General features: G+C 33.0%; 1 protein-coding gene across 2 annotated transcripts in view; it reads right to left on the bottom strand.

Annotated features, from left to right (window-relative positions):
* Positions 1–20,574, bottom strand: part of LOC118181919 (uncharacterized) — a 557,302-nt gene that overhangs the window by 40,195 nt on the left and 496,533 nt on the right. The window lies entirely within an intron of this gene.

Raw genomic sequence — 20,574 nt, 5'->3', positions numbered from 1 at the left:
AATGGCAATAAAAACTATACTCCGAAAGCAAGCACAAATGCATAATTTAAAGAGAGAGCTTTGGCAACACACCGGAAAGCAGTTTCTTTTCATGTCCTATCAAACTCGTCGACCTAGCTTTCGTGACTGATTTGCTAGCATTTAGGCCTAGAGATTGCAAGTAGTTGCAGCCAGCTAAATTCAGACGTCAGATCTATTTGTTGTGTTGCATATATTTACACAGTTGTGTTTCTAAGACTCCGCAACTAGCAGTACACAGGTTTTGTTAAGTTTTAATTATACCTAGTATTCATACATTTTTGTTTAAAGTTTAATATCTTTTTTTGTGTTCCTGGAATTTAGAATTTTAGGTAAGTGCGAAAACTACAATTCTTTCGCCGTACAAAAATGTTAAACAAAATTTAGTTTACGAGTTTTTAATTAAGTTACACCTTACAGCAATGTCATTCAATTCTTTAAAACTGAACTGTCTTTCATTTGATTTTTTTATCTAATTAAAAGAAAAAAATTACTCATATATCAATATATTTAGAGAAGAAGTCAATTTTTTATACGCATGTATCATTTGGCAGTTGTTAAACAATGTAGATTTAATCGTGGGCCAAAGGTTATGAATCGAAAATAAAAATTAGCTGCCTAATTCTAGCAAACGCGTCATCGTTCTGTGACACTGAATCGATGCCATCCTTTGCGAGCCAATACCATAACCATTCTTCAAGCATACGAACTAAAAGTTTCCTTCAGTATTGCTGTGTACACAGTTTCGTTACTTAGAATTCGTGCTTATCAAATAATCTTTGTGTAAGTACCAGACAGAATGAATGGGGTAAAAACCGCCTTAGGGAAAGAATATGTGGGGAGGGACGGTGGATTCGTCTGTCGGAGGAAGCATTCAGTGACTAAATTTTCGCCTTTTAATGAAGTTATTTTCGACAACAGAAAATAAAATGACGCATAGAGCGAGCTCAGCTTCATCTTCGAATTGTTTCGCAATAACAACTTAAATTACATCTGTAGTGTTTACTAATTCAATTTCAAAGGAAATCTTTGATGTCACGTTACAAGAAGAATTCGATTGGTCGAACAAAAGCCTTCCTAATACAATAAACACAAAAACGACATCAGCAGGTTAAAGTTTTCTTTGACAGATAATCAAAAAAATCTTTTGAAGGAAGATAAATTGGAACTCGTCCTTTTGCTTCAATGAGAATGTAGGAGGGGATGCAATTTTACACCATTAAAGTTACAAAATTAGTTTCTTTAAATGATATGTGACCAGTGTCTTGCATTTCACATCAAAAAATGTACTAAATGGGAACATCAAACACTTGAATCAAACAAATATTAACATATTAGCTATTTTAAGTGTCCCGGAATGGTTTATAACTATGATATGTTATCACTGACATCCCATGTTTTTCGGTGTTTATAAAAACAATAATGTTTTCTATAAACAAATGGCTTGTGAAAAGAAATAGTTTTAATTGAATTTAATAAGCTAGATGGGCCTCACCTTTAAATCAAATCAAACCCAACAAATCAAATCAAACCTATGAAAACTTCCATACACACAGACCGTTTATCAGAATTCGAATCCGGGTCGAACTACCAGTATTCAGCGATTTTACCGCCAAGTCGCTGATCGGTAATAATTGAATCTGATTTTGATCATCGTGCGAGGGAAAAAATAATTAAAATTCGGGGGAGTTTTACCTTATTTTTTTAATCTTTATACACGGGACAAATATGTGAATTTTTATAGTATACTGTAGCATTAGCATAGTTATTAATGTTATTAAAACAGTTGTTACAACGCCAACGTATTTATTATTTATAAGTTCCTGTTCAGCCAAGTCTGGATTTAATTGAATCTCGTGTTTTTGTCGGGCCGGAGCCAAAGTAATCATATAAGCAAATTGAATAAATATCAAATAACCCACCACAGAGCACTTAAGAAACATGGAAGATCTTCCTAAGCATATTGATAGTAGCCGTAAAAAGCATATAGATTTCACAAGATTAATTGAGCATGAATAAAAACAAGGACAAGAAGATGTGAGAAGGTGGCTATATATGCGCAAGTATGTTTGCCTATTATATAGATATATATACATATATGTCTCTTTTACTTCCATATCCACTTACGTCCTTGTTTGCCCACTTTTCCTCCCCCTCCCCCCACCTAACATCCGAACTCTGTTGTTTTTAATATCCGTCTCCCCGACAAAGATGCAATTTCCGGACTGCTGGGAATTGAGAGGAGGGGGGGTGGAGGAAGAAGGAAAGAGAGGAAAAAGGAAAATCAATTATCTGCCTTCTGAAGAAAAATGTCGACATTTGGTGCTTTTATGATTCGTCCAAAGTTTCAATATTTGATTTACATGGAGTTATTAAGTATGAAACTCTTAAGTCTCTTAAGTATGAAACAGAACGATGAAATATTAGTTCCGTTATTTTTATAGTTTCTTCTTATTGCTGATTTTTCAGTAATCGAGTTAAGAGGGTAATATTATTATTTCGCCTCACTTTGGAGTCTGAGAACGTTTTTCAGTAATTACAACTACGGAACTATGTTTTAAAGTGAAGTATCCTATGAAAACGGACTGTATCCCTCCTTGATTTGAGCTTTTGACGTACCATCTCTATTACATGAAAGAACACATAGTAGGAATTAATTTTTTATACATTTATAATATGAGCTTAACTCACTGAATTCAGATGCAGTTCTAATTTTCATTTTTCTCTCTATTTCATTATTATTTTCCTACAAGAGAGCAAAACAACAATGCCGCCCAACCGGTATTGTGGTTAGCGTCACTGACTGCCGTGCCCAAGGCCCAGGTTCGAATCCCGGAGAAGGCATGGATGTTTGTAAATGTATAGCGTCCGTGCGGCATGGGGGCACTCTAAATATGCGACGAGCCGAAAGTTCTCTCGAGAGGTTGTTGGTAGGGGAAGAGGGGTGAGAGACTCTCGGACCCATCACTCGGGGTGCTCTCCATCAACTCCATCAACTTGGTCTCACTACAGGTCAGACAACTGAGCATTAGTCAACAACAATAACAAGAGCACAATTAACTATAAGGAATTATCGCATCCTTCTTTGCGCCTCTCGTGGTGTAAGTGCTAACATGTACAATAACATCTGGTGGTTCGAATCTCAACGAAAACAAATTTGATTTTCTTGCGATTCTACTTCCAAAAAACCTAATGCATCAATATACTATTATGAAGGCGGTTTATTCCCATTTGGATCCTTACCGCCTTTCCTACACATTGCATTTATACCTATCCTCTTCTTAACAAACACAATTTAACTACAAGGATGTTTTTAAGCGATACCAAGTACTTTAAATTCGAATTTTAAATTTATTTAATTTTTTTCCTCTGGGATCAAGAGATAAGAAAAATTTAAGCGATAACTAAAAACTCTGCAGTGAACCCTCACGTGGAGACCACTCGCAAGGGCGACTGACACCCCCCCCTCTCAAAGTAAGCAGCAATTTTGAGAATGTCAGTATTGAGCATTCAATCACAAAACGACCCCTTCCACAGAAAATCGAAATTATCTGCACCCGTGGGTGGCCATTTGGGAGAGGATTCACAGTTTCTGCAATAAATAACAAACGATGATATATATCTTTTTTCTATTAGTGTAGAGTCATTAGGATTTTTTGGAAGCAGGAGATGTGAAAAATGAACAATGCCCTCGCCTGTAATCCAACCACGGAACTCTCGAATTCGCGTCGAGCGTGCTGACCACTACACCACGAAGGCGGGAGAAATACCTTATAAGATTATTTTAAAAATCGTTTCTTCTCATGTAGGAACAAAATAAATAGGTAACAAAAAGCAAAAATCTGAAAAAATAATTAATACAAATATTTTTTTTTTTTTTTTAAATTTTTTATTTATTTTTTTTATTATTATAAATGTTCCCAACTATAAATATTTGCAGGTAAATGGTTAGTAAAAATAATGAAACCTGGTTAAATAATTTTAAAAAATTCTAACAGGGTTGAACAAATGCAATTAAATTTGTAGTTGAAAAACACAGATCGTTACTTGGGACATCTATTTTTGATTAACGAATTATTTATTACTATGACCGAAATTCCCCCGGGAGGAAAACAAAATGCAAAATTCACTGGGCAATCCAGAGGTAAGCAATAAAAATTCTCGAAACTTTTTTAATTGAGATTTAAATTAATGATTTCTTGGAGATTTACATTAATATTCAATAAAGGTTGTCTGGGAAGGAAACAATCGATAGCAGTTATGTAAACTAATCAAATGTTGGAAACATCTTCCAGTACAACAGTTATTTTAATTCAAGATTACTATTTAACTAGAAGATGTTTTTATATACTTATATCATACAGAAAGATAGAAAATCTTTCTGTATGATATAAGTGTATTCATTAAAGAGCAACTTAAAAAAAGGGGGGATTCGTTTGGTGTGAAAATTCTTTGTAACCATCGACAAGCAACAGAAGAGAACGTTATCGAACTATATAAAGGAATTCTGCCTTTCTGACAGCGTACTATCGTGCTGTAAGTTTTCGTACGTCTGGCTAGAATTTTGGAATAGGATTACACAAATATATTCTCAACATAAAAGTTGTTGAAATATAAGAACAAATCGAAATTGACAGATTTATTCCATATTCTGGGGGGAAATATAATATTTGTGAAAACTTAGAAAATTCTTTAAAATTCGTAAATATGATCCCAGAATTTCATGCCGCAATAAATTCTCTGCCATATTCGTATCAAATTAACAAACAAATAAATAAAAATAATAACATTCTTTGCCCATTTTTCCCCTTCAACTACCTACAATTCTTCTCTATTTTCACATTTTTACGTATATTTTTGTAATTAATTAACTTTATTAGTAATTAATTACATTTAATTTTACATCTATGAAACTACCGAACTGAAAATCTTTGGTCCTCCGCAGCGTAAAATTTCTTAGCTTATAAAAATATAATAATTAAGTCATATGTTTCTTACGTCTAAAACATCCTGATTTTATTATTGAAATCAGTCTTAGGGTTTGTAGCAATACTTAAAGACTAAGGAAAGTAAATACATCATTTAACTCCTCTTTTGGTTTCGAAGACAAAAATTTCAAAAGCAGTCTCTAAATTGATTCAAAATACTGTAAAATATGCATACTCATACGCTGAATAATCCATACACAAATTTTCGTATAAAATATTCTACGTAGCAGTGTCTCATGTGTATACTTACACATTTTATACGACGGTATCAGTTATTTCCATACATACCACCGGTAGATGGCGTTACATTCCTTACAGTGGACAATAAAACAGAAAAAAAAAAAAAAAAAAAAGATGTAAGAAAACTTGTGGAAAAATGGTTATAAGAAAGAAAAAAAAACCTAGAAATGAAGTCAAAATACATACGAATAAAGCATGTTTGTTAAATTTAACATTTATAAATATCTTTAAGCCTTTTTCAGACGATAAAATAATTAATGGAAAACTTTCTGTAAAATTATTTGTATTGCTAAATTAATTTTATTATAACAATTTAGGAATAATTATTATCATTATAAAAATAATTTTGTAATTTATAGCACCAGTTCCCAGCCATCAGTGACATAGCAAGTGCGGACTCTGAAAATCGTGTAAGCGTAATAATAACAATAAAAATTTTTAAAATTTTTAAATTTGAATTTTCAGATTTCATATTACATCCAAAGGTGCGTTTTTTTTTAACGTTTTGTGTGCTACCTTTATTTATTAAATATCATGTTTTTTGCATTTAAACCATAAAATTCAATTCAATAGCAATATCTCAAAATAATTTAAAAAGAGCATATCTTTAGAATTTCCGATACACAGTCTCGCACGCTAGTGATATTTTTTTTTTTTTCCATTGCTCGCTTTGAAGTAGTTGAGTTTATTAATCAAAATTCGGTACAGTTTTACAAAACATGAGCTAGATAATAAAACAAATTCCACATTTGGGCTTCCAGATGCCCATATTCGAGGGGAGGACAACGTTGTTCAAAATTTGCCGTTTCTAGGTACCGTTGTTTTTTCACAGTGCGAGAAACATACATACATTCACACATATTCTTTATTATTTAATTTCTTTAAATATAATGCAGGGCTCTAATATATGGTGGCAACAATTTGAAAAGTGAAGCGCTGTTTATAGTGAACCGACGCTAAATGGCAAAACAAAATTAATAGCCCTTCTAAGCTCGGCGAAACGGATTTTGAAGTTCTAACTCCCATCCAATTTCACCCAAAATCGATTTATGGCTTTTACACAAATGTATTTAATCAACGATATAACGATAATAATTTCCATTACCATTATCAAACAGTGATAATAAGAACTTTTTTATAATTCAGCTGCTTGAAAACGAAAAGCTGCAAATATTTGTTTGAAATACATTCAGATAATCCTCCAGATTTTATAATTTCGAGCAAGCGGGTTTATATTAAGTAAATTTAAGTACTCTAATCTGAATTAAATTTTAATCTCAGCTTCTAACATACGCATATACTTCATCTAAAAGGAGAAAATCTATGTAATCTCTTTAAAAGCTGAATTAAGAGAATTTTAATTTGTTTCTTATAGAAAGCTTTGCTAAAAGAGAAAACAAGAAAAGGGAATATGGTATTAATGTGAGATCATATTTACATTTATGTTACACTAATTCGATTTATAGTAAATTGTACTTGAAAGCCATTCTCTGTTCATTACTTAAGGAGAATGGGTATTATCAGTGTTCAATCACGAAGCCAAAGAAAATATTAAAGAATGCTAAGTAACGGAAGTCGCAGAAAATAACAGAGAAAGTCTTAAGAAAAGCAATTATAGAAATTACGGTTTCTGATAATTATAAATTCGGAAATTAAGTGGTATAAATGTAAACTTCAAGAATTTATAACGATCCTAAATTTGTAAACAAATATTCCCCCCCCCCTCCCGAAAAAATATAATGGATTTAGTACGTCCTAGTCGCAGTCGTCGTTAGCTCGTCGCAAACTGGTAAAGTTTGTACCTAATTCTTTACTGCACAGAATAAAAGCAGAGAATTTTCCTATCCCAACACTCTGACGATTTCATAACGATTCCTTCTCATAAAGATGCCTCCACCTTTATGCAAGTTGGCGACTGTTCGCCAAGATAAAGACTTCACATGGGCATCCTGGCTGCATTCTTCCTAATTCCTGAGCTTCATAACAGTGACATTATCTTTCTGTCTTCATGTAGGGACTCATTTACGTTTCGGCAAACTGTGGCAATTTGCAAAAAGATGACGGCATATTTATTTCCCCGAATTTCAGTAGAGATATATTTCTCATTCGCTTAATTCAATTAATTCACTTCGCGGCAAACAAATTCAAAACATTTTCATTTAAAACCTAAAACATCAAATACAGTTTAAAAAAAAAAACACTTTTTACAATTGAAAATCAGAGTTTCTACGCTAAAACAAGTGATTCGGCCAGCAGGCAGGAAGACCAAATTTTCGATGCACAAAGCTGAAAGTTAAATTTTGGTCTCACTATATAAAAAGACACGAAGTTGTTGTACCAATTGATTTAATTAACTGTTCTGTTAAGAGTTTCAAATGTAAACAAATGACGGCCTCGTTAGGCTTAACGCCACTTCTAAAATGTTGACAATTCTACAACTGCTGCCTGCAGATTAACTAAAGGCATAGAAACCTTAGCCAGAACATAAGAACAATAATTCAATCACTTATAAAGCTAAGAATGCACAATTTACTAATACGTAAGAAAAAAACTGAACTCACCGAGTAGGGCAATAGAATGGGAATATATATATACATACATTTATATACGTTTGGCACTGCCATGTGCAACAAAAAAGAGAGATGCACAACTACATGTTATAGCAGACTCATATACAAAATTTCAACGTCCTATGGCTAGCATTTTTAAGCTATGCAGATACATACGTACTGACGTCACAAAAAAAAGTCTCTTCTGGATCCATTTTGGCAAAAACAGTAATTTATTCTATCCGTACGCACAGATGTCACACAAAAGCATCGTTCGAATAAATCCGAGAGCAGTCAAAATGGATATTTTCGTTGAAATATGAGACCCGAAATTTTTCGCGATTACAATACTTCATTTACTTCGTACAAGGAAGTAAAAAGCCGTAAAAACTTTTATTATAGAATTTTCAAGCATGATAAAAATAACTCAAAAATATTATTCCTTAGAATATCAAAGAATTTTGCTGAAATGCTCCATTTTTACTGAAACAATTCCAAACATCCGCATTAACTTGCTTTTCTAATTAAGACATTCGACTTAAACCTATGACGGGGAAAAAAAGAAAAAACGTTTTGTGCCAAAAATTTGTGACTAAAGAGCAAACCTCTGAGTTTTCTATAAAAAGATCCAATCTCTCAAATTTGTCATGTGAAGAAAGATTGCAACAAAAAGGCATCCGCGCCGAATAATTCAGTAAGTAAACTGACGAGTGTATAACAATCAAACGACAAAAGCATTAGCTCGAAGGAAGCCTGTTAACGACATGTGACAACTGAAATCTAAGAATAGAAGTGATTCTTTAAGTTCCATTCCTGCCTGCCAAGACACAGAGAGAGAGTTTGCTATGAAAGTTGCCTTTGTATTCCACGTCATGTCATTAAATTTGTTGGTAAAGATCGTCAACGATTACAGAAGAAGTAAATTTGTCCATAAACCCAGTTGGAAACCTTTAATAAAATGTCAGATACGTCAAACTAAATATGCCATGTTGTCCTTTAAGAACTCATGAAAAATGGCATCCGCTAGATATTTTTTATAATTGTAAAATCTCAAAGTTATTGCAGAATAATTGGCTTCTCATTGGATAAGGTTAAGAAATGCTTTTAATTGAAAGTACTTTAATACATTTTCTTTGCAAAATAATAGTCTGAAAAGGTGGAATAAAGCTTGTAGTTTTAGCTGAGATTCGTTCTTGGCACATCGCAGACTGTAAGCTGCTTAGAACTTCCCAATTTTACTTCTGCAAAAAATATTCATTATGTTTAAAACCAATGAATTACTGCAACCAATAAATTCGAAATATTTTCTTTATTGGGTATGGTATAGAATCTTTGTATTGATAACGAAATCGACACTGAAAAGTTTCGCTTCATTGAAAATATGTAGAATATTCATTTAAGTTATACCCCTACAGATACAAGGTGTTATAGGATACAATATACAAGAAGTTATAGGATACAAGGAGTTAAATTACGCCAGTATAGACCACACAGCTACCTGTGGTGAATACGACTGTATAGATACAAAGATATGATACAAGTATAGATACAAGGTTTTCGAAAAAGGTGCCTGCTGAGTTTGTACTAAGGCTGAAGCATGTGAATAACAAATCTTCGAAATTTGTTAAAATTTACTGTCTTTATTCAAAACATTTGTAGAGTCATAAAGTGCCTCTCAGGGACTCCAACCTGGACCTCTAGAATGCGCACCGAGTATGCTACCGTTACACCACCAAGGTTGCTGGAAAGAGGGAGAAAATACCTTATATACACCTCTTTTTAAATGGCGACTGGGGTTTAGGGGACCCAATCGACAAATCCTGGTGGTGATGAATTATTGTCCACCACCTTTCAGTTAGGATGCTATTTGTAGACTCAGTAGGTTTATTTTGAAGCAGGAGGTTTGGAAAATATGCAAGGTCCTCGCCGGGACTTGAATGCCGGACATCTCGAATACGCGTCAAGTATGCTTCCAGTTACACCACAAAGGCATGCTGGAAGGAGGGAAAAATTACCTTATACATTTTTAGTTGAATAATTTCTATTATGCATAAGTAAAAATAAAATCGTTTAACAAAGGATAGGGAGAATATTTAGATTTACTAATAATATATTCCCAAACACTAGTATTTTTCTATAGTCATGTGAAAATTTGCATATTTTCTCTCTTTTCAGACGCAGATCATTTTTTCCAGATGAATACGTAGATTTTTTAGACAATATTAGAGGTATTTTTAGACAATATTAGAGTAGGTTAATTGGAACCGAAAAGCAGTCTGATGTCAGAGCTTGTCTGAAGTTGGCTGCTGCCTGAAGAACGTCAGTTGTGGGCCTAGCTGCCGTCGAGAAAGCTGGAGGATGGAGAGAAGCTAGCAGAAAGTTGCAGATGAATCCTACTGCTTAATCCTAGTCGGTCTAGATGATTCCGGAGAAGTCCTCTCCAAAAGGGAAACTAAATTTGAAAGCTTAGACTTTTATGTCTTAATTAGAAAAGCAAGAATTATGGTTCTTCTTAGAGCAAAATTGAAGTGTGAAATTTAGCATAGTCAATAAGAACTGTATGTTTTTTATTAATTCTCAAGTAGAGACTCATTAAAATTTTAAGTTAAATGCTATTGAGCTTTTGTCTGCATGAATCTAGACATATCACTTCCATCTCTATAACATGGGAAAGGAAATCAGTGGTACATAATTAGAACCAACAGAGCTAGCTGTAGTGGTTACAGTAATCCAACACTCTCAAATCTAGCAGAAGGTGCCATAACCAAACTATGCCAATGTACATATCTTTGCAATCACTGTAAAGATCACTGTTTTTGTTGCTAGCTGAGGAAGCAGTATTTTCAGCAACGTGTACAAGGTCTTCGTTAAAAGTAGCCACAAGTTTTAATTTCTTAATTGTTGATCCAAAATTTGCATTTATAATTACAAAATTTTTCAAAATAAAGTTTAGAATTTTATAAAAGAACAAAAGTTAAAATAGCAAAATATTCCTTATAATTTTATGAATAAAAAACAAACAGCTTCATACGCTTACGTATAACATTTAGGAAGATATTTAAGAATGAATTTATTGACTTATGCCACGTAATTAAACTGATTTTGACTTAAATTTAAGGCTTTTGAGAACAAGCTTGCAGGGCAGTTACAAAATGAAATCAATTTGTTTTGGAAATTAATGGCTCCTTTTCGTAAAAAGCATTGCATATTGCATTTATATCTAGTTGCTTGAAATATTTTAATATTGCATGTAATGGTATAAAACATGGTTTTTAACTAATTAAAGCATAATAAATATTTTACTAACTCAAATTTCCTTTAAGGAGACTATATAACAGCTAGATATTGATAGAATTCTTCTGTCCATAGTGGTGAAAATATTTTAATAAAATTATCTAATTTAAAATCTACTTTAACTTCTCAGTTCTAAAAAAAGTTCAAAATTGAAACACTGTAAGAAACTTAGCACTTGGAAGTACAATCTCTAGGATAAATTCTTATGGAAATAAAGCCTACAGACACCTTTCTCGAAAACCTTGTATCTATACAAACATAAATTAAATCAAATACGTTACACACTTTTAATGAAATCAAGCGACACGTTTTCAAGGGGAAGGGAAAAAATACGCTTCGGAAAAAATTATATAGGTATTCATATGAACACCTTAAATTTGTCGGCAATTAATACTGCAATTTTATTAGAAAATCTAGAAACTTAGGTATTGCAATTATCTTAATCATAGATCATGCAACTTTAAGAGGATTAAAAAATAAAACTTTGTCCAATTGTTACATTTTATAGCAAAGAACATTTATAAGGAAAAGTTATGAAGACAAGAAATAAAAAATCGTTTGAGTTCTACCATTTTAGCCAAACTAATACGAATCGAAAATTGAGTCTTTTAAATACTTGTATACACGAATCAAAAGTAGATTTAAAAAGTCTCGTATTAACAATTAGACGGTTTTTACAAGAAATGTGAAGATTCTGTTCATCTACTTGTTCTTCAAATATTGCCTAATTTAATTCTACACAAAATGCACACACGGAATTATTCAATATCGAAACGTCCCGAAGAGTTCCGCAACCACATGTATAAGATATCGATTTTTAAAGAGTTTAGAAAAAAGTGAAGAATGTGCTACGATAAACAAAGCCGAAGAATTTCCTATCCTCTTCGCATAAAATATGACCGTGCACGTTAACCATGCGCATTATTTTGCTGGCATTACCCAAAACACAATTCGTTGCCAGCAAAAAAACAAATTAAAGTTGCATTGTTCTGCTGCAAATCGCTTAGAAAACAACATCGAAGCTGTGTGAAATATCCCCTTGTGGAAAGAAAGGGGGAAGAGGCATAATAATAAAATAAATTTGGACTGCTTTTGAATAACAGCATGCAGAAGCAAAATATGGGAGGGGGACGGTAGATTAATAATAGAATATATTCGGTCGGTCGAGTTTATTCTCTTCCTTCATGAAGCGGCATTGTTGGTTCGTGAATCATAGGGAGTGCATACGCAATGAGGAGGTACCATGGGATTCAATAAAAGCTGCATTAGGGCGAGGTAATCTGCTTCTATGGGGACTTCTCGCTCGCACTGTCGACCGGTTACTTTTTTCAGCTTTTTTATTTACCATTCCTTTCCCTTGAGGGTGGCAACGAACAAAACGTTTGCTTTTTTGGAGCAGAAATTATCTCCTCGGAGATAATTCTGTCATCACCATGACTTGATTATTCAGGTATGACAGCAGATAAAAACGAGGCTACCAAACCTTGAGCAAAATACAATACGAATCAGTTAAGCGAACTCAGAAGAATCAGAATACGACCCATTTGAATACTGAGAACCCGACTATATCAGTTATTTTAATTGCAGAAAGTCAATTACGCGCTGAAGATTAATTGAAGATTCTAGCCAACAACTTACACATACAACAATCATACACTAGAAGTAAAAAGTCTGATATGGGATCATCTTGTAAAATAACTATAAAAACTTCACCCAAATACTGATTTAGCTGTAGTACAGGTAAAGAACTAGTTAAAGAAATTTAGTTGCAAAAATACTATAACTCAGCGTCGTTTAAATTTTAAATATTTGGATTATTTCTTGAAATTTATTCGGTCCACATAAAGAGTTAAGATATATCCTAAAGACATATAATTAATATCAAGAAATCATTTCCTTATCTACTTTTTTGCTTCCGTAAATAATGATTGCCTGTTAATATCATATTATAGTACATGAATGCTTTTAGCATTGGTAATTTATGCATTGGTTATTTAGCTCAAGAACTGTGATTTCCTCGGATATGTTTACAGTCAAAAAACAATTATTTTAATTTATTTTAAGCAATTTTTCATTTAAAAGTTCCTGCAAGTTACAGTAAATCAATAGGTAAAAAGAAATCTATGTAAAGTAAATATAAAACAAACAAAAATCATACTGATATCGGAATTTCTAATCACTTCCTAAAAGGTTACTTAATTCGGCATCTCCATGAAGTAACTCTGATAAATATGCCAAAGGTGAATTAATGCTGAAGCTTTCTCATAATGTATTGGAAATTAACTTATCTTAATATTTCGCTCAAAGCTTAAATCCATTTCCAATAGCTCAAAGCTCTGCATCAAAATAGTTGAAACATTTCATCGAGTCAGATCTCAAATGCATAACCATTTTAAAGTTATTTTCACTGTAAGTTTTCTTTGTATTCTTTGCCCTCTTATGTTTCGCTTTTAAAAAATAGTAACACCCTTTGCCACAAAATCGAATATGCTAGTTATAATATGCTATCACCATGTTCCTGTTTTATTCTTATACAAACATCTTAAGATCCGATTACAATTACAGCTTCAATTCAGATAAGACAAACAACAACATAAAAACCTCATATCGTATCTGTATTGAAGAGCTATCTTCGGTTCTTCCATTAAAATACGAATGCAGCTGAATATGAAGCTCTAGCATATCAATCTATCATATGGCCTCACTGCAAAAGCACATAGTTTTTATATTGCAACATAATACAAATAGAATATTTTTTTAGAGAAAACCACGAATACATTTGAGATTTCCTAATTCTATAGAGAAAAGTATTAGACGGTACAAAATTCCAAAAGCGACAAACGGCGACATATCTCCCTTACAATTTACGTCACACCTGTTGTTTAACCGAAGTTTGCCTTACATCCAATTGACTTCTCTTGCAGAATGTAACCATTGTTTTTTTATCAAAAATAGTAAGAAATATTTAGACGACACGGCTGAATTACTAAGGGAATATAAGCCATAAACTGCAGAAATTTGCATTCGTCTTACTCATGCAGACAGAATAATATCCTGACGCAACATCTCCTGGGTAATATAAAAGATCCAAAAAAAGAGGGACAAACGAATATGCACGTGGCTTCGTGATATTTACCATCTGGTCCCCTACTGATTAAATCCGGGGTTCCTGGACGAAACGATGGATCTTGCTCTTCCCCGAAGACCGTCCCCTCCTAGGAATATATATATCTCCTCTATTTTAAAACTGCATTTTCCATCTATGAGAGCATATTCCCCTTTTTCTCACGCACCCTATTTGCAATTCCTTAACGAACTCGCCGGCACATCCGCACGTGGTAAATATGAGTCTATCAACTGTCTCTTCTCCCCAACTGCAAAAATTTAATTAGTTGAGCCAGTAAATTCAAAGTAGGGCAAACCACGCCGGAAAGCGGTGAGCTTTTAATTTTCGGCAGCGCAGATGGAATTCTGTCGACGTGAGTTATGCATCGTTTTAACGCTGGGAGCAATAGATGATGTGTGTCTAACCAGAGAACCGCCAAACTGAGAAGGCCACGATATTCACTGCATTTTTCGGACATGGCAAGCGATTTCTTCGGTCTCTTGCGGCACGTATATCGATTAGATATTCCATTTATAAGATCCCTTTTGATAGGAACATCTCATTGAGAAGGCTCCATTATTATTCAAAATGGGCATTTATGTGAGAAGCGGAAGCATCATATTCACCGATACCATTCATTCAATAACCGTTCCAAACAGCCATTTCGTTAGCAACCAAAATATTTAAATATTATTGCCTTATGCAAATGCAGAGTTATTCATATATAGCCAAGCTTAAATATTTTGCCGTAGATCAGAAATAAAAGAACATAAATTGCCAATGACTCCTGGCAGCTTGTGTCGATTATTTATGCATCATATCATATTCTGGAAGTGACCATTTTTCGTTAATAACCATAGCAATTTTCACAGAGACTACGAAAACGACTCGATCAGGACAATGCTGAACGTCATCAGAGTACTTCCAAAAAGATGTAGCGATTTTCACAGAGGTTGTAGAACAACCTTTGACTAGATAATATGCAAATGGCATTGGCAATTCTAACAAGATGCAAAGATATTATTATATACCCAGTTATCTCCAGAACCGATGCCGAACATTGACGCCACTGCATATTTTCCTAAAACTCAGCAACCACAATAGTTACCTAGAATTTTCTTCCAAGATTTCTGGAGATATCCTTAGGAAAGAGATTTTGTAATAAATCATGGAAACCTTCAAAGTAGAACAGTAACGAGTGAGATTAAAAATACTGATGCTGGGGCACTATACCAATTTCTTACAAAAAGAAAGGCATCACGTGAACAATAACCTGCGGAGGACGAAAATTAGTTTCAGTGTGTCACTTGATGCAAAAAGAATTTGACAGGAGACTACTATTGCTTTCGTTTGTGTTAAGGAAAGCAAGACATGTAAATATGTGCTCTTCAGCCACTTAGCATTTCTTGCTCGAGCACATATTTGCATGATTTCCCTTCATATAATATGGGCATTTTATTTTTACACTTAGCAGTTTTGATTATCTCATTTCACCTATTCCAGGTTGCTTTTTGATTCAAAAATAAAGTTAATCAATTGCAGAAAGATCTCTCCTTCCGTCGACGATGTTTGAATCGGAACGAAATAAGTGAGTTTTTTTGGATACTGCGTATTGAACTTCAAGGACATGTTTTATTTAAGCAAAATTTTGCAGAATATTTCATTAATTTACTATTAAATTCAAACATTAAGATTCAATAATTTTTGAATGATCGAAATCTGTGAATTGTAGTAGCGACCGCGCCTGTGAAAATTTCCTGTAATTAATATTAAATAAGAAACTTTTCGCCTATTCTGATGATAAAATTACTTTGAATCGATTATGCGAATAAAAAAGCTCATATTATTTGTGAAATTGATGTAAAAATCATTCCTACCTCCTCCATCAAAATTCTAATTCTTTCGCACTCCATTGTTGACATCATGGCAATTCTACAATTATCCAAGAAAATTCGGTTGATAATTTTATAAATATGGCATCGTTCGCAACTCATCATATCCATAAAATGAGTTACTATCACATCAACGAAGTGACTTAATATTCATTTTTATTTATTAAATTGAAAATCCACAACACCAATTGAAATTCGATTATATTCTGCATGGCATTAGAAAAAAAAAATAATAAAAAAAAAACCTGATGTTGCGCAGATAGAATTACTGTGCCTTGTTTTAAATTACATTATACTGAATTGAAATATCAATTTTACATCCAAGAATTTTAAGATGTATAATGTACGCGAATTGATTAATAAAATTTATTTTACAAAGGTTGACATTCCTGTAAAATTAGTTTAATTGTAATACCAATGTGTTTGAACAAAAGCCAACATTAAAGGGATAATGATGATTTTTATATTTTTTTCTCTTTTATTTTATTTACCAAGTGCTTTTTAACATATATTGTGAGTTAAAAATTCAATTTTTTTTAAATCTGTAAAATAAAAAAAATCGACATTTTTCAGGTTTTTTTTAGCCCAAAAAGTGCTATTAGTCTCGAAATGGAATTTTTCATCGGTTGATCATAAACGTTATAGCACTTTTCAAATTGCTGCCATCAAATATTATTGCCCTGTACCCTGTATTATTTTGAAAGAAATTAAAATAACGAATAATGGATGCATGCATATATGTTCCTCGCACTGGATAAAATGACGATACCTAAAAACCATCAAATTTTGAATAACGTTGTCTTACAGCCGAAAATGTGCTTAGAAGCCTGAATTTTCAATTTCGAATTAATTTTATTATTTGTTTAATATTTTGTAAATCTTTAATCAGTTTCTGATTAAAAAACTCAAAGATTTGAAAGCTATCAGTGGCAACACTGTTAGTAATTAAACATTTTTACCACCAACGCATGAGACTGTTGCCATTCGGAAAAATGTAAGATATTTATCTTTCAAATTATTAACAAACTCGGCTCCATCAAAGCAATGTGTTGCCATAGCCGGAAGTAAAATACTTTTATCTTGTACACGCTCGTGTTGCCATTTAGCAAAGCTTAAGATACTTTCAAATTGGAAGGCTACTGAGCAATAAAATCTAACACACTATCGGAAATTCTAAAGATATGCTGCTTTTAAATATTTAATAACAGTAATCTGTTATGTCATGATGCACTTACTTCTGCGTTTATTGGTAGCACAGCAACTGTACCTACTATGTCCGGCAAAAGGTGATAATTCGCAAGCTAATTTTAAACTTTATTTCCCTAGGCAAAATCGGAACAGTAGCCCAAAAAGGACTATTAGTCTAAAAACGGCATTTTGAGGCGTTTCATTATAAACGGCGAATCACTTTTTAAATTGTTGGCACCAAATATTAGAGCCCTGCATTACATTTAAAGAAATTAAATAATGAAGATTTTGCATGAATGTACCTATGTTTGTTGCACTGTGAAAAAACGACGGTACATAGAAACTATCAAATTCTGAATAACGTAGCTCTTCATCCGAATATGGAAGCCCGAATTTTGAATTTCGAATTTGTTTTATTATCTATTTCATATTTTGTAAACTTTTAACGAATTTTTTATTAACAAACTCAACGATTTCAAATGACAACGAACAATAGCAACATTGTACGAAAAAAAAAAAAAACATTTTTATCTCCAGCGCGCGACAATGTCTATCGAAAATTGTAAAGATATCCTGTTTTTAAATATTTTGTGATATTGCTGTTGAATTAAATTTTGTGTAGCTTAAGTGCGAAGAGCGTGATATTTAATAAATAAAGCTAACAAATAAAACGTTAAAAAAAACGCCCTTTTGGGCGTAATATAAAAATCTGAAAGCTTTCAGAGTTTTTTCTTTTCGTTTAATTTTTCTTACACTTTTTTTTTAACTTCCACATTTCACTTTGCTATGCGTGTTTATACCTTATGCAACGCTGCCATAAATCAAAGGTTTCTAAATAATATGCTGAAAATGCTAAAGGGAGAAATATGCGAATGGATATGGTATTTAACAGACTTGCTTCACATATATTCTGGAAAAAAATAAGAACGCACAGTTGCTCAGTTTAAAATTAATATATGCATAAGTATGCAAAGCACAGACAACATCAAATGGTTTTTCACAGCGAATAACGAAATATTGAGTGATTATTAATCGTAACTAGACACGGCTATTTTTAAATGCGTGACAGAAGACTATCGAATATCACTGCTTAATAATGCAGAAAATAATCACTGAATTGCGTGGTTAGACATTTAACTACAGACTACAGTTATTAGAGTTAAACGAAAGTTACATTTTTTTTCATTCTTTCCGATTTTTAAATAAAACATAACCAACTCATAAATCACGAAGTCGTCAAGCACTAGGCAAATTCAAAAATATCATTAAAAAAGTAAAAATAAACATATAATCTAAAAAGGGATAGTTTCAGTATGTCGCCGAAACCCATTACAAAAGTGGGACGCTGCGAGGTCTTGCATGAAAAGTTTCCCAAAATTAATAAGAAATCACATTCTAAACCCTACATAGGGTCGGCCAGATCTAGTTGAGGCTCAGCGTCAGTTTTACTTAACGCTTTCAGCGAAGCGCCACCGAGCGGAATTAAATGGGGTAATGAGGCATGACAGATGTCATGAGTTCTGAGTCACGCGACTGCGAATGGAACGCGCATGCGCTCTTCTACTATTCGTTAACGAGAGCTCAATAAGCGGGAAAGAATTTGGTATTGGCATTGGGGTTATCTTCACCAAGGCTAGCATAGGAATGGGATTAGATGGCCACCGAGAAATAAAAATTCTCATCCAGGTTATGAGATATGCCCTCAACGTGAAAAAAAAGAAGCTATAAATATAGTTTGCAAAAGAATCATCATACCAAATGATTATTAGTAACCTATGACTTCTAACTCATGTTTCCTGTTACAGATTATGCAATATATTTTGCTGTTAACGTCATCAACAGAAAGTCAGCCAGCTTTATAGTCATCGTCATTTATTAAAAATTTACATTCTTTAGTAATTATACTACATGAAACAGTATTTCTTTGTTTTCCATTCAGCATAACATCGTTATTCTTGGGGCAGCTCACTGAATATAATACAGAAGCTCCAAATAATGGATTACATTATTTTGATATGCTGAAGGGAAATTTAAAAAAAAAAAAAAAAAAAAAAGACAGAGAGTGAGGGGGGGAAGAAAGAAAGAAAAGATAAAATAAACTCGCAGATCTTTTTGTTATGCAAGTATAATTGTACGTATTGGCCAAAAAATAATGATGAACAACACAAGGGGGACATGTAATTTAACTTCGCCGACATTTCATTTCAAAAATAATAATCTTTTAAACTCCCAAGAACGAATTTTGTAAAGTCGAAACTTATCCTTTGTAGGGTCATTAGGATTTTTTTTGCGGGGGGGGGGGAGAGAAGAACAAAAACGTGCGATGTCCTCGTCGGGACTCGAACTTGGACCTCTTAAATACGCGCCGAATGTGCTACCGTTACGCTACGAAGGCATGCCAGAAGGAGGTTAAAAATGCAGTAATGAGCTCTAGCGAGAGTTAATAATAGCAAATATGATTTTAAATACTTTTTATAATTTACGGAGTGGTCCAAAAAGACCTTACAGATGCTAACAATTTACAAAAATTGGTGAAATTGAACACAGTTTGCAAAAATAAATAAATAAAAATAAAGCGTAATGAGAGAGGTGATTTGAGGAGGCTAGGAAGGAAAGGTATGGGTACGTTTTAGATTAAATTTTTACCGACAACGGACATTGCACAACAAGTCATCGACTGTCAAAACAGGGTTAAAAATTAGCATTTTAATTTGCTAGCGAATATAATAAATAATTACTTTGTGACAGATAACGGTTTCTTGTACTCGATAAATCTTTTTAATTACTACTCAAGATGACATCCCTGTTGTCGATTAAATATCGATGAAAAAACGAATTGATTTCTTGCCTTTCTTGCTTGAGATTCAGCTTTGTGCAAACTGTTATACTAAATGCTTAATTTTATATTTTTTAACCTTTAAGCACTTTTAGACCATCACATAATACAGTAAAACGTATTATAATATTTGATACACACACAAAGAGCAGCACAATTTGTAGTTAATGACATCACATGTAACGTTATGTATTAGAGATTTGTGTATAGCTGTCGCTTTGGTGCTGAATATTCAGCTGCAATGATGCTGGCTTGCTAATCTAGTTCGCTACATGTTGTAGCTACTCATGTATCATTAATTTATCACTTATTAGATTTCTAATGTTTTTAAAAATATGAAAAATAATGAATGACTAAAAAATTTATTTCGAATTGTATATCATATTTAAAAATATGAGAAATAATGTTTTTAAAATATGAAAAGCCTAGAGAACAAATTCTTCCACCTAGGGCGGGGGGAAAA

The sequence above is a fragment of the Stegodyphus dumicola genome, chromosome 6 (genome assembly GCF_044657685.1).
Source record: "Stegodyphus dumicola isolate Sdum_Otavi_A_Nest chromosome 6, ASM4465768v1".
NCBI classification, from domain to species: domain Eukaryota; kingdom Metazoa; phylum Arthropoda; class Arachnida; order Araneae; family Eresidae; genus Stegodyphus; species Stegodyphus dumicola.
This window is presented reverse-complemented; position numbering and strand designations above follow the sequence as displayed.